At 35.2% G+C, this 16,468-nt stretch overlaps 1 long non-coding RNA gene across 1 annotated transcript; it reads left to right on the top strand.

Moving 5' to 3' along the window:
* Nucleotides 1-3,278: 3,278 nt before the first annotated feature.
* LOC125616723 lies at nt 3,279-13,104 on the top strand. Its single transcript, XR_007347455.1, has 3 exons — nt 3,279-3,435; nt 11,611-11,613; nt 13,064-13,104. It is a non-coding gene; the product is annotated as an uncharacterized LOC125616723 (long non-coding RNA).
* Nucleotides 13,105-16,468: the final 3,364 nt, after the last annotated feature.

Raw genomic sequence — 16,468 nt, 5'->3', positions numbered from 1 at the left:
CATCTTATCCTAGACAGTAAGGCTCCATCCTATTGTTGATTCTGGGAGTAAAACGGTTTCCTTGGTTACCAGAGCCTGCTTATTCAGTCAGGCCAAAAGCAAGCAAGCCATGGCAGGTCTACAAGCTTTTCTTAACATCTTTAGTATCACTCTCTTTTTCCATCTAGGTGCATTATTACTACTCTTATTTCCCATAATTACTTATTTTCTTCTATGTTCAGCCCCGAAATTGGGAGTCTTCTCTCAGGCATGTCTTGGCTCTCTTCTCTGATCAGTTTACACTCACACTCCTACAACCCATTTTCTAGTTCTCTCTTGAGCTTCCACCCTGTATTTCCATATAGTGTCTGGAAATTTCCATGGATATAAACATCAAAACTTCAAATTCAGAATGTTCAAAATCAAAATATTTGCTCTCTCACTCCTGGGTCCTCTACACTGGACAGTAGAATTACCACTTTCAGAACCTTCTAAACTGGAAGCTTCAGAATTTCATTACTTCATGCTTTTCATTCTCTGTTATGTCCATTTGGGTCCCAAGAACTACCCACCCATGTATTCACCATTATTTTTTACTCATCTTCTTTTCTCTATCCCCACTTTCCTCAGCAGCAATACCATCTCTCTCAAGGACTCCTTATAGCTTCTTAACCCAGCTCCCCAGCTCTTGTCTCTCTCTGCTCTGGTCTTTATGGCCAAAACCTATCCTGTCATTCATGGTGTTCTGCTGCAGCTGAATAAAATCCAAACCAACATGGCACTTGTGATCTCCAATCAGCTATCTGTGGTCTTTCCAGGCTTATTTTCTATGCTATATGTATCTTCACCACATTAATTGTAAAAATAAAAACTGTGTCTCTTCCATGTTCTCTTTCCTCTGTATCTTTCCTCATGTCATTCCTTCAACAATGGCTTTCTTCTTCTCTCCTACTCTGTTCCCAATTAAATATTCCTGATCCCTGGGATAAACTGCAGATGGCATTACAACATATTATTTCCATCTGTATGTAAAATATAAATATATAAAATGCCTAAAACATGGCAAATCATGTAATAGGCTTGAAAACATAATACAACTGCAACTAGGATATCAATGATTTCTTCTTTCAATGTGTCCAGTTGAAATAAGCATGTGCAACATTTCACAAGGTTCTTATCCCAGTGGTGAATGAATCAGAAACGATCCCACCAATGAGGTGATTTTTTATTTGAACTCTTAAGAGGACTTAGTTGTGTTCTCTTATTGATGCTCTGATAATATTTTTATAAAAGGACTAAATTATTTTTGTTCAGAGTTGCCAAATTAAATCTACAGAATCCATAAAAAAGATAAATTTGGTCCAAAGCTTGAAGGCTTGACTCTCTTACATTTTTCCAAGAAGAAATCTGGTAGTTGTATTATGTTGATCATTCCATGAGTTATAGCTTTCTTTTTCTTATCTATATCTCCCCAAATTTTCCTTAATATGATAGTATTTTTTATAATTTGGAAATGTATGTATGTGTCTGTGTAATTGTATAGATAATGTTTTTTATTAGTCAGTGATAGCTGCCTTTACACAAGACTGGGTGGTTTAAACAACAAAATTTATTTCTCATAGTTCTGGAAGTTGAAAGTCTGAGATCGAGGTGCTAGTAGGCACATGTCTTCTGAGGCCTCTCTCCTCAGCTTCCAGACACATTGCCACTGTATCCTCTTATGGTCTTTTTCCTGTGCAGGAGTGTCCCTGGTGTCTCCCTCCCGTCTTATAAGAACACCAGTCGCATTGGATTAGGGCCCCAGCCTTATTACCTCCTTAGTGGTCTAATCTCTAAATATAGGCACATTAGGGGCACATATGAATTTGGGGCTGGGGACAGACACAATTCAGTCCATAGTATTTATGGAAACCTATATTAAACATATTTATGGAAACTTAAAAATGACAAGATATATCAATAGGAATCTCAGTTTTCTTTGCTAATCTAAACATAAGGGTTTTGGAATAAGAAAATGTAAATTGTTACTAGAGGCTTATGTGTTAAACTCGAAAGTTCACTTCTTTAATTTTTTTATTTGTTCTTTTTAGTTATATATTACAATAGAATGTATTTTGACATATAATACATACATGGAGTATAACTTCCCATTCTTGTGGTTGTATATTATGAAGAGTTACACTGGTCATGTATTCATATATGAATACAGAAAAGTTACGTCCAATTCATTCTACTGTCTTTCCCATTCCCATCCTCCCCTCTTCCCCCCATTCTCCCTGTCCAATTCAGTGAACTTCCACTCCTTCATCCCCGCCCTGCCTATTCTGAGTCAGCATCCACATATCAGAGAGAACATTCAGCCTTGGGTTTTTTGGGATTGGCTTATTTCACTTAGCATGATAGTCTCCAGATCCATCCATTTACTGGCAAATGCCATAATTACATTATTCTTTATGGCTGAGTAATATTCCATTGTGTATATACACCACTTTTTCTTTATCCATTCATTTGTTGAGGGGCATTTAGGTTGGTTCCATAGCTTTGCTGTTGTGAATTGAGCTGCTATAAACATTGATGTGGCTGTGTCACTGTGGTATGCTGATAACTGGGTCAAATCATTCCAAGTTTTCTAAGGAACCTCCATAGTGCTTTCCAGAATGGTTACACAAATTTTTAGGCCCACTGACAATGTATGAGTATACCTTTTCTCCCCCATCCTCGCCAACATTTATTGTTACTTGTATTCTTGGTAATTGCTATTCTGACTGGAATGAGAGGAACTCTCAATGGAGTTTTAATTTGAATTTCTCTAATGGCTAACATTTTTACATATATTTGTTAACCATTCCTATTTCTTCTGTGAAGTGTCTTTTCAGTACCTTAGCCTATTTATTGATTAGGTTATTTGTTTTTTTGGTGTTAAGTTTTTTGAGTTCTCTGTATAACCTGGAGAGTAATGCTCTGAGATGCAGGTGGAAAGATTTTCTCCCATTCTGTAGATTCTCTTTTCATGTTCTTGATTGTTTCCTTTGCTGTGAAGAAGCTTTTTAGTTTGATATCATCCCATTTATTTATTCTTGATTTTATTTGTTGCACTTTGGGAGTCTTGTTGAGGAATTTGGTTCCTAAGCTGACATATTGAAGAGTTGGGCCTGCTCTTTCTTCTAGTAGGTGCAGGGTCTCTGGTATAATGCTTAGGCCTTGATCCACTTTAAGTTGAGTTTTGTGCAGGGTGAGAGATAGGGGTTCAACTTCATTTTGCTAACATGGATTTGCAGTTTTTCCCAGCACCAGTTGAAGAGGCTATCATTTTTTCAATGTATGTTTATGGTGCCTTTGTTTAGTATGAGATAACTGTACTTACGTGGGTTTGTCTTTGTCTTATATTCTGTACCATGGGTCTTCACATCTGTTTTAGTGCCAATACCATGCTGTTTTTGTTACTGTAGCTCTGTAGTATAATTTAAAGTCTGGTATTGTGATGGCTCTGCTTCACTTTTCTTTCTGAGAATTGCTTTGGCTTTTCTGGGCCTCTTATTTTTCCAAATGAATTTCATGGCTGCTTTTTCTATTTCTATGAAGAATGTCATCAGAACCTTAATAGGAATTGCATTGAATCTGTATAATGCTTTTGGTATTTAAAAACAATTTTTTTTAGTTGTAGATGGACACAAAATCTTTATTTTTATTTATTTATTTTTATGTGGTGCTGAGGGTTAAACCCAGGGCCTCACACATGTGAGGCATTTGTTCTACCATTGAGGTACAACCCCAGCCCTAGTATGACCATTTTGACAATGTTAATTCTGTTTATCTAAGAACATGGGAGATCTTTCATCTTCTAAGTTCTTCAATTTTTTTCTTTAGAGTTCTGTAGTTTTCATTGCAGAGGTCTTTCACCTCTTCTGTTAGGTTGGTTTCCAAGTGTTTTTGTTTTGTTTTGTTTTGTTTTTTGAGGCTATTGTGAATGGGATAGTTTTCTTAATTTCTCTTTTAGTCGATTCATCACCGATATATAAGAATGCAATTGATTTATGGGTATTAATTTTATATCCTGATACTTTGCTGAATTTGTTTATGAGTTCTAGATGTTTTTTAGTGGAGTTTTTTGATCTTCTAAATATAGAATCATATTTTCAACAAATAGGGATAGTTTGAGTTCTTCTTTTTCTATTTGTAGCCCTTTAATTTCTTTATTTTGTCTAATTGCTTTGACTAGAATTTTCAGGACCATGTTCAATAGAAGTGGTGAAAGATGGCATTCCTGTCTTGTTCCAATTTTTAGAGGGAATACTTTCAATTTTTCTCCATTTATAATGATATTGACCTTGGGTTTAATATATATAGCTTTTGTAATGTTGAGGTATGTTCCTATTATCCCTAGTATTTCTAGTGTTTTGAAGATGAATGGATGCTGTATTTTGTCAAATGCTTTTTCTGCATCTACTGAGATAACCATGTAGTTCTGTCTTTAAGTCTATTGCTGTGATGAAATATTTTAATTGATTTCTATATGTTGAATCAATTTTGCATCCTGGGATGAACCCCATGATCATGGTGCACTAACTTTTTAATGTTTTTGTCAGTATTTTATTAAGAATTTTTGCAATTATGTTTATGAAAGAAATTTTCTTGGTGTGCCTAGAAAGTTCATTTTTGAATCATTTCACATAGATGAACAATCACACTGAAATTTTATTCTAATCATAATTGTAAAAACTGCCTCCCTACCCCATTTCCAAGAAAAGGGACATCAAAATATATCCATTACGTTCACTGATTTTGATCACAAATTGCATTGATACAAAAGGGGGGCCAAGTGTCAGGTCTCAGTGTGGCAGCTGTAGTCAGCTTTTCCCTCCAGTGTCTCGTCCATCCAGAAAAGCAGTGTCTCCCTTCCAAGAGATAATTGCATATTGGATTCAACACAGAAGGAAAATCCTGTTCTGATATGTGTGAAGTGTTGACATTTCCAAGAGAAAGTCACAATGTGTTCTTTCCCAGGACTACCCACATGTTCTGAGTATGTAAACAGCAGAACAACTGTTCATCTCTCCTTTGACTTCTAAAAGGTAAAGCAAGTGCTCCACACAAGAGAGTTGTGGGTTCGCTTCGTCATCAAAAATGGATGTGTTGATTACAGAGATTACAGAAAAGCAAAGTCACAAGTCACACACTGCCTGCTGTTGAGAGGGGAAGCCAGCCAAAAATCCAGATAACTAAAGCTCTTAGAGGCAAGCCAGAAAACAAACACCTATGATCACACTGGAAAGAGCAGATTGTACAGCACGGCATTTGGTTCTTGAACTTGTCACTTTGCTTTGTGAATATCCTCAAGTTTGAAATTTGTGTTGGAGCAGGACATCAGGGAGGACCAAATATGGGCTAAGTTAGTGATTAATTATTAATCAAGTTCCGGTATTCAGTACTTAGGAAAAGTTTTTATAGTTATCCCTTGGTATCCTCTCCACACCAAAATTTGTAGATGCCCAAGCCTCTTATATAAATGAGGTAGTATTTGCATATTACCTACATACACCCTCCTGTACATTTTATGGCATCTCTAGATAACATCCAATACAATGTAAACAGTTGTTATACTATATTGCTTAGGGAGTAAAACAAGTCAAAAAAAAAAAAAAAAAAGCTACGTGTTCAGTACAGATGCAAACAGTGTGGATTTAACTACATTTTCGTTCCTTGATTGATCCTGCAGATGTGGAACCTGTGGATATGGAGGGGCAACTGTGTATCAAAAACCCCAAAATATTTTGTAATATTGTGGGATTTGCATGAGAATATAATAAAGGTACTTAATAAAGACTGTCAAATCAGTGTACTTATCATTGCTATGGGATAAGGACAGGTTATGCTAACAGATTTTCCCAGGATCTTCAAACCCCATTTTATAGTTATTTTCATACTCTTTCCCTCAAAAATTTTCTATGGATCCAAAAAGTACAAAATGTGTTGAATGATCTAAGTCTCATCTCCATTGCTTCCTGTCAGCTCTTTGAGGGGCTAACAAGCAATAAAATGCTCTCTGAGCAGGCATTTGCAAAGGAAGAAACACCAAGAACCAGGACAACCCAAAGGTGAAAAACCACCCACAGTGAACTGTCAATTATTTTTGCTGTTTTCTACAAGCTTCCTGCAGTTATTAGATTTCTCTGGCCACTTGTCAAATGGCATCAAATGTAACATTTTCATTAGGCATTTCTCAAAAAGTTTTCCTGAGCAACAACTCTTCTTTTTATAAATAAAAAACTATGGAATCCATATTTTCCTTGGAAGATAAACATGTGATTCACTTACCACTGTGCTATCTCTAAAATACTTTTGTTTCAGAGTATGGATACCACCCTACTCATTGTCACCATGTTATTCTTTAGGTAGCCACTTTCAGGTGAAGAAGTACAGAATGGGTAGCAGCCATGGTACGTGGAGGTTTTAGAAGACTCTCACTAACATGTAATTTCAATTTCCAAAAAATATGTATCTCTTAATGATGGGTTCAGTATTAGTGAATGTGTAAACACAGCACTTACTGTTCCAGGACAAGGCATGGTTTTACACTATGAAATTAAATCATTGAAACAATATTTTTCCTTTAGAAAAGAATTGAGCAAGTAGAAATGATCACTGAAGAGGCTGTCATGTGTCAGAGAACTAAAGTAGAAACTATGAAAATATTGCAGCAAAAGAAAGGGAAGTGAAGAACTAACAGTAATTAAAAAAAATCTCTGTTGCTAGATTTCTCATTTTATTTTAGTAAAAGACTTGCTTAAGTATTAAGGCTGGGGTTAATTATATTTTCTTTAATACTTTTTTTCATTTTAAACACAATTTACAGAATACCATATATCTTCCTGTTATGAACTGCTGGCCCCTGAATATACAAAAATAAATTTTATTTAATGTCTTCTATTAGAATGTAAACTTTGTAAGGCAGGAACTCACATCTGTCTTGCTCACTGATCTTTCTCACACTTTGAATAGTGCTTGTCATATGGCAGGCACTCAATAAGTGTTTAATGACAGATATGCAAGTCTTACTCATTTTGATTTATTATCTTTAATCCACACTCTATGCTACTGTCAAACTGACATAGCTAGAAAGCAGATCTGATCCTTTCATTGCCCTGATTGAACGCTTCAATGGCTTGTCATCTTTCTTAGATGAAAACCGAAATTCCTTAGTATACCACATAAAGCTTTTCCTTATCTGTCCCTTGTTTGACTCCCCAGTCTTCTCATTTTTTAATTAATTAATTAATTAATTAATTCAACAAATATTTTTTAAGTGTCTACTGTGTTCCAAGAACTTTGTTAGATATTGAGAACTCAATGGCAAATAAAGGAAGTGGGCTCCTCATTTACCATTATTCCATTATTGAAGAAACTCAATGACTGCATTTAAAAATGAATATGATCCCCCCAAAAACTAGGAAATTAACCACCATTTGACCAGGTTATACTACTCCTCAGTATATATCCAAAGGAATAAAAATCAGCATAGTAAAGTGATGCAGCCACATCAATATTTATAGCAGCTGAATTCACAATAGCTAAGCTATGGAACCAACATAGGTGCCCTTCAACAGATGGATAGATAAATAAAATGTCATATATATGCAGAAGGGAATATCAGTCAGCCATAAAGAAGAATGAAAATATGGCGTTTTCCAGTAAATGGATGGATCTGGAGACTATCATGCGAAGCAAAATAAGCCAATCCCCCCAAAACCAAAGGCCAAATGTTCTCTCTGATAGGTGGATGCTAACACACAACAATGGTGAGGGCAGAGTAGTAGCGGAGGGTAGAATAGAAATTCATTGGATTAGACAAAGGGGAATGAAGGGAAGTAGGGAATGGGAAAGACAGTGGGATGAATTGGATATAACTTTCTATGTACATATATGAATATACCACAATGAATTTCCACATCATGTACAACCATAAGACTGAGATCCTAATTAGAATAAAACATATACCATGTTTATATAAATATGTCAGATTATACTCTATTGTCATATATAACTAAAAAGAACAAAAAGAAAAAAGAAAAAAATGAATCTGATTCATAAATGAGAGCACAATGAAAATTTAGAAAATATTTGGAACTGATTGATAACAAACAAACCAGAACTTGTTGGATACAGTAAAAGTAGTGCTTGAAAGAAATGTAGAGCAGTAGAATGCATTTAGTGGAACAGGAGAAAGACAAGTTCATTGGTTATTAGGGAGATGAGATTTAAACCCACAATGAGGTATATTTCACACTTACCAGAATGTACAAAATGACAAAAAGGTCAATGTCCATTGTTGGTAACAATGGGGAGCAACTTGAATTCTACCATGTTGTTGCTGTAATATGTAAAACCACGTTAGCAAACTGGCAGTGTTTGCCCAAACTTGTGATACAGTTATTAACCAACTATTGTGACCAAATGTTCAGAACGATTCCTTTCTTGCTCTCTGCTTTGGCTTGACCAGATTTTAGTTAGGCTTCTCTCTATCCTACTGGTCCCACAATTTTGGCTTACCTTTCTAAGCAAATGTCCTAAGGTGCAGAATATGATCCCTTTTATAGCTCACCTGGAGAAACAGCTGACTGCAGGTGAAAACCCTTCTGATTTTTCCACCTACTCACCTCCACCTTGTTCCCTGCTCCCTATAAGGGACCTGCTAGTTCCTCTCCTTCCCTCTCCTTTTCTGTCTGATTTTGAATCGTGTACAGATTGCTGAGATTGGATTATTCTCCCCATTGCAATAGTCTTTTCCACTAAGTCTAAGTGTGACTTTGTTTTTTATTTGACATCATGAAATAGAATACCATATAGAAGTGAGAATAAATGAATCACAACTATATGTAACAACATGAACAAATCTCACAAATAAAGGCAACACTTAATTGTAAATATGCAGCATAATTTCATTTATATAAAGTTCACAACAGGAAAAAACTATTTTGTTGGAAATAAGGATAGTGATTCCATGTAGAGAAAGTTGCTGGAAGGGGACCATAGGAGGTTTGTGGGTGCTGATAATATCCTGTTTCTTAATCTGTATTCCTGTTACATGGGATGTATTCAATTTGTGAAGAGTCATCTAGAGAAAAATGTATAATTTGGGAAATTTTACATGTGTCTTACTTCAATAAAAATTTACTTAAAGGTGGAATCATCTGGAATCACAATTTATTTGTGATTTTATCAAAGAAACTTGTATGAAACAAAAAATGAAAGGAGTTAATGGTTTCTAACTAGCAAATGAATTCCCATCACATGTATATGTGATTTAAATAGTAATGGAATCAGAGAATAAGCCCACAGATAAAAGGTTGATTATCAAGATACTCATGTGTTTATTACCATTCAGGGATCGAAATTCAATTTTCTACAAAACACATTCTATCTAATGTATAAAAATGTGAACATAATGATATCTGCAATAATCACAGTTTTTTAGTGTTCTATAAGAGAAAAATATGCAGTTAGTAGGAGAATATCTTAGGGAAACTTCTTGTCATTATCAGAAAAAGAAGAAAAAAAAAAAACAACTTCATGATGACAGAGTATGACAGTATAGAACATGTTTTAGTCAGCTTTGTTGCTGCTGTGACTAAAAGACCAAACCAGAACAATTGTAGAGGAGGAAAAGTTTATTTGGGGGGCTCACAGTTTCAGAGGTCTGGTTTATAGACAGCTGGCTCCATTCCTCAGGGGTTGGGGTGAGGCAGAACATCATGGCAGAAGAGTGTGGCAGAAGGAAGGGTCTCACATGATGATCAGAAAGGAGAGAGAGAGAGAGAGAGAGAGAGAGAGAGAGACTGACTCCACTTGCCAGGAACAAAATATATACCCCCAAAGCACACCTCAATGCCCCATTCTCCTCCATCCACATCCTACCAACCTTCAGGTACCTCTAAGTTAATCCCATCAGGGGTCTAAACCACTGATGGGGTTAAGGCTCTCATAACCCAGTCATTTCTCCTCTAAACCTGACATTGTCTCACACATGAGCTTTTGGGGACACATCACATCCAAACCGTACAGAATGTGTATATGTTTAACTTAAATGCAAACTTCATTCTACCTGGTTGGTTCTTTGTTTTTTGTGCATTATAATATCCTTTGACTCTTATTTTCTTATCTCACATAGTAAAAAAGAAAAATAACTAATATAGTTATTATTTCAAGAATGTGTCCACATGATAGTTTTATTCCTTACCTTTGAATTATATTGTGTTTTCACTTTTAGTTTCAGATTTTAGCTGCAATTTAAGCAAGGCTTTATAATTTCCCATCCCCACATGTTCTAGTAGAATGATCAGTGATAAATAACAAGTAATTATAAAATAAGTGTAATTACAAACCATAATATATGCTATGAGGGAAAAGTAGAAGGTGCTATAAGAACATAGAGCTTAGGATTGAATTTGTATATTTAAGAACAATTATTTTAGTTTTAGTGTGGAGAGTAAGGCAGGGAAAGTGTGTGTGGGAAGACAAAATGGGAAGCTTCTGTGTGGCACAGGTAAGAGGTAAGAGCTTAGGAAAAGGTGTGACATTGGAGATGGACACAGTGGAGGAACTGAAGTATTTAGGAATTAAAAGCTTTGGAGATGGAAACAACTTCAATGTCCATTAACTGATGCATAAGGAAAATGTGGTACATATATACAATGGGATATTATTTTAGCCATAAAAGGATGAAAGTCCTGGTTTTTTATGTTGTTGTTGTTGCCATTTGCAACAACATGGATAGAATGGGAGATCATTATGTTAAATGAAACAAGCCAGGCGCACAAAGACAAGTACCACATGATCTCACTCATATAAAGAATCTTAAAACATGTTGATTTCATAGAAGCAGAGAATAGAATAGTGGTTACCAGACTCTGAGAGGATGGGATAGAGGGGAATGAGAGAATGCAGGGGGCAGTTAGATAGGAGGAATAACTTCTAATGTTCTATAACACTGTAGGGTACCTCTTCTTGACAACATTTACTTGTATATGTCAATATAGCTAGTAGAGAGCATTTAAAATGTTTCAACACAAAGAAATAATGTTGAAGATGATAGACCAATTACCTTGATCTGATCATTACACATTATGTATTATAAATAAACATGTATGGAAATAACACACTGTACCCCATTAATGTGTACAATTATTATAGGCCAATCATTGTCCTGCTCCTCAAATAAGTTCTACTCAGCTTCCTGAATTCTCAGAATCCTACTCCAGAATCAGAGAATACTTTGAGGGAAGAGGCTCTAACATGAGCTTATGTCTGTGAGTTTCTATTTCTAGATTTTGGCTCTGAAATTATTCACCATCTTGTTGGCTTTCCAAAGCTTTCAACCAGATTTTTTTTTTTAAACCAGGGATTGAATTTAGGGGCACGTGACCACTGAGTCTCATCCACAGCCCTATTTTGTATTTTATTTAGAGACAGGGTCTCACTGAGTTGCTTAGCACTTTGCTTTGGCTGAGGCTGGCTTTGAACTTGAAATCCTCCTGCCTGAGCCTCCTGAGGCACTGGGATTATAGGCACGCACCACTGCACCTGGCTTCAAGCAGAATATCTTAAAACACTGTTTTCTTGTTGTTCATTGCAAAGGTTGTTCTAAATTTCTCAGTTTGTCTTTACCAAAAGTGCAACTTTATCTCATTTAATTTTCAAAAATGCTGGAGCAATTTTCTTACTCCCTTTTACTAGTCAGGAAAGTGGTGTCAGACAAACCAAGTAAATTGCTCAGTTACATTTAAAAAGTGGTAAACTTATTTTTCCAGATGAACTTCCTGACTGCTTTTTCTATTTCTATGAAGAATGTCATTGGAATTTTGATTGGAATTGCATTAAATCTGTATAGTGCTTTTGGTAGTATGGTTATATTGACAATATTAATTCTGCCTATCCAAGAACAAGGGAGATCTTTCCATCTTCTAAGGTCTTCTTTAATTTCTTTCTTTAGTGTCCTGTAGTTTTTGTTGTAGAGATCTTTCACCTCTTTTGCTTAGTTGATTCCCAATTATTTTATTTTATTTTAGTTTTTGAGACTATTGTGAATGAGGAGGATTTGTCACTGATACACAGAAATGCTCTTGATTTATGGGTGTTGATTTTGTGTCCTGCTACTTTGATGAATTCATTTACTAGTTCTAGAAGTTTTCTGGTGGAATTTTTTGGGTCTTCTAGGTATAGAATCATATCATCAGCAAATGTAGTGCTGATTTGAGTTCTTCTTTTCCTATCTGTATCCCTTTAATTTCTTTTGTCTAATTGCTCTGGCCAGTGTTTCAAGAGGTATGTTAAATAGAAGTGGTGAAAAATGGCATCCCTGTTTTGTTTCAGTTTGTAGGGAATCTTTCAATTTTTCTCCATTTAGAATGATGTTGGCCTGGGGCTTAGCATAGATAGCTTTTACAATGTTGAGATATGTTCCTGTTATCCCTAGTTTTTTTAGTGTTTTAAACATGAAGGGGTGCTGTATTTTGTGGGATGCTTTTTCTGGGTCTATTGAGATGATCATATCCTTAGCAAGAAGAGTGAAGCAGGTGGCATCACTATACAAGACCTTAAATTATACTACAGAGCAATAGTAACAAAAACAGCATAGTATTGGCACCAAAATACATTGGTAGATGAATAGTACAGAATAGAGGACACAGAGACTAACCTACATAATTACAGTCATCTTATATTAGAAAAAGTCACCAAAAACATATATTGGAGAAAAGATATCCTCTTCAACAAATGGTTCTGGGAAAACTGGAAATCCATATGCAGCAAAATGAAATTAAGCCCCTATCTCTCACCATGCACAAAACTCAACTCAGAGTGGATCAGGACCTAGGAATTAAACCAGAGAACCTGTGTCTAATAGAAGAAAAACTAGGCCCAAATCTCCATCATATTGGATTAGGCTTCTACTTTCTTAATAAGACTCCTATAGCATAAGAATTAAAATCAAGAATCAATAAATGGGATGGATTCAAACTAAAATGTTTCTTCTGAGCAAAGAAACAATCTGTGAGGTAAATAGAGAGCCTGCATCCCTCACACATCAGAGACAGCACTAGTCTCTAGGGTATATAAAGAACGCAAAAAACTTAACACCAAAAAAACAAATAACCAAATCAATAAATGGGCCAAGGACCTAAACAGACACTTCTCAGAAGGTGATATACAATCAATCAACAAATATCTGAAAAAATGTTCAACATCTCTAGTAATTAGAGAAATGCAAATCAAAACCACTCTAAGATTTCATCTCACTCCAGTCAGAATGGCAGCTATTAAGAATACAAACAACAATAAGTGTTGGTGAGGAGGTGGGGAAAAAGGCACACTTATACATTGCTGGTAGGACTGCAAATTGGTGCAGTGAAAGCAGTATGGAGAATCCTTGGAAAACTGGGAATGGAACCACCATTTGATCCAGCTATCCCTTTTCTTGGTCTATACCCAAAGGACTTAAAAACAGCATATTACAAGGACACAGCCACATCAATGTTTATTGCAGCACAATGCACAATTACTAAACTGTGGAACTAAACTGTGGAACTAAACTAGATGCCCTTCAGTAGATGAATGGACAAAAAAATGTGGTATATATACACAATGGAATATTACTCAGAAATAAAAGAGAATATGCATGGAGTTGGAGAAGATAATGCTAAGTGAAGTTAGCCAGTCCAAAAAAAAAAAAACAAAAAAACCCAAAACAAATAAAAAACAAAAACAAAAACAAAAACCCCAAAACAAACAAACAAACAAATGCCGAATGTTTTCTCTGATATAAGGAGGGTGATTCATAGTGGGGTTGAGAGGGGGGAGCATGGGAGGATTAGAAGAACACTAGATAGGGCAAAGGAGAGGGAGGGGATAGGAGGGGGGAAGGGAGTAAAAAAGAGGTGGAATGAGATGGACATTATTATCCTAAGTACATGTATGAAGACACAAATGGTGTGAATATCTTTGTATACAACCAGAGATATCAAAAATTGTGCTCTATATGTATAAAATGAATTGTAATGCATTCTGCTGTCATATATAACAAAAGAAAAAAAAGTGATAAATTTGAATTTAAACTTACATCTTTCTGTCTGTACAACTTGTGCTTTTACATTAGCTAAAAGTAATTTTGGCTAATACCTCCCAAATGAAACATACTATTAGAAGATTTATTAGTAATAATACTTCTCACCAATTATAAATATGTGTTTGCAAAATTGAAAGTCTGTTTTATAGAGGTCTTTAATTTCACTATCACATAGTGAATTTGAGTTTTCTCAAATTTTCTAAGTATCTTTAGAGTTATAAATTGTTACTCATACTGATTAGCAGTCAGTACTTCATAACATAAGGGTATTTTATTCTAAAGTTTAAGTATATAAAATAAAAAATAATGGCTCTTTATTATAAAGTATGAATATATAAAATATTAAAGTATGCAAAAATTGAGTCTCATTTTATGTTAAGTGAAATAAGCCAGGCACAGAAAGACAAATACCTCATGACGTGGAATATAAAAATGCTAACCTCATCCAAGGGGAAAATGGTGATTTCCAGGGGCTGAGGTGATTGAAGTGGGTGTATGGATGATATTGTTTAAATATAAAATTTCAATGAGATAGGAGGGATAAATTAAAGAGATCTATTTTACAACTGGTGTGTATAATTAATAATATGTTGTATTCTTGAAAAATGTTGAGTGCATATAGTGTTCTTACCACTAAAATAACAATGTGAGGCAATGCATATGTTAATTATATAGATCTTGTCCACAGTGTATCTATACTAAAGACATCATGTTGTACATGGTAAATACATATAGATTTATCTAACTAAAAAAATCAAATCTCAATTTTAAAATTTCTTTACTGTTTTTTTTTCCCACTTCTTATTTTGGATTCATTTTAAGGAAATTTGGTCTTGTTTCAAATCTCATCTATTACCAATTAAAATTCCACTAAAAAACAATGAATTCCTTTGCACAAAGTCACCTATTGACTTCCATCACATGCTATTTGTCTTTCAGGAATACACACACACACACACACACACATGCATATGTGTATAAAAGCTTAATAATATAGATAATAAATGATACATTATTATCTATATTATAAAGCTTTAAAATATTACTTAGAACCAAACAGAATTCTTCTTTCCTTACTCAAAGCATAGATCTATATTTAGAAAAATAACTTATCTGCTTATTTTCACTGATAAGAAACTTGAATACTTTCTCTAGCAGAAATATTTCCTTCCATCTTCCTATGCAATGATGATATTAAATTAAAGTTAAAGTAAATATTTTATAGTAGAATAGCAAAGGCTAAAAAATGCACATTTCTTCAACAAAATGAGTTATGGCCCTATGGCCTGAGGGTCAGGGTTTTTAAGGTTACTGAAGGGTTTTTACATCAAAGGTGCCCTAGAAGACATCTGGCTGGTAGATAGACTTGACCTCCCCACCCAAGTGTTATTGGGGGAAAAGGAAATATGAGGGGCCCTCTTATGCTAATTGCTATAAGCATTAAAGGAACAGAATAAAGAAAATCTGATTTAGGGTTTCTTCCTGTTGAAATCTTCTATTATACTAGATAGCACATTTTACTAGATCTGGAACAGGGTCCTAGAGATGACAGAGTGCATTTAGAAGCCCCTTTGTTATATCTGTTAGAACCAAGCTCTGTTCTTGGTGGTTGGAGAGGAAAGACATGCTCTTTGAAGCCATGGAAAATCCTTCCCTATGAGGAGGAGGGTAGAGCAGTGCCCAGGGGTCCCTGAGCTCAATATAATGTGCTCTGGATCTGTTGATGGAGATCATAGGTCACTTAGTACAAGTGCTAGAAAGTTAATACTACATGCTACATACTAATGTTTATAGCAGTGCAATTCACAATAGTCAAGTTATGGAACCATCTTAGGTGCTCATTAACAGGTAAATGAATTAAAGGTATGTGGCAGATATATACAATAAGGTTTTACTCAGCCGTAAAGAAGAATGAAATTACACCATTTGTCAGTAAATGGAACTGGAAAACATCATGCTAAGTGATACGAGCCAGACTCAAAAAGTGAAGTGTCAAATGTTTTCTGTCATATGCAGAAACTAGAGAGGGAGAGACAAGAAGGAGTAAAAATAGATCTCTTGAAAATGGAAGGTAAACCCCCCTGGGGAATAACCACCTACCAGCCACCAACTCAGTGAGCTTCACAAACGGCAGCACAGAGGGAATAAAATTCCAAGGGAAAGAAGATAAAGAGGGAGAGAGGAGGGGAAAGCATGGGAAAGTAGTAGGGAATGAAATTTACCAAATTATGATATGCCCGTGTCTGAATGTGCCACAATGAATTTCACTTACTTATGCAATTATAATGCACAATTCCAAATAATAATGATAATTATTTTATGATAATTTCCCATCTCTGTTCACAAAAGACCTGTCAAGAACAATATAGAGTG

This window comes from Marmota marmota, unplaced genomic scaffold, assembly GCF_001458135.2.
Source record: "Marmota marmota marmota unplaced genomic scaffold, marMar, whole genome shotgun sequence".
In the NCBI taxonomy this organism is placed as follows: domain Eukaryota; kingdom Metazoa; phylum Chordata; class Mammalia; order Rodentia; family Sciuridae; genus Marmota; species Marmota marmota.
Note: the sequence above shows the minus strand (reverse complement) of the source record. Positions and strands in the feature narration are given on the sequence as shown.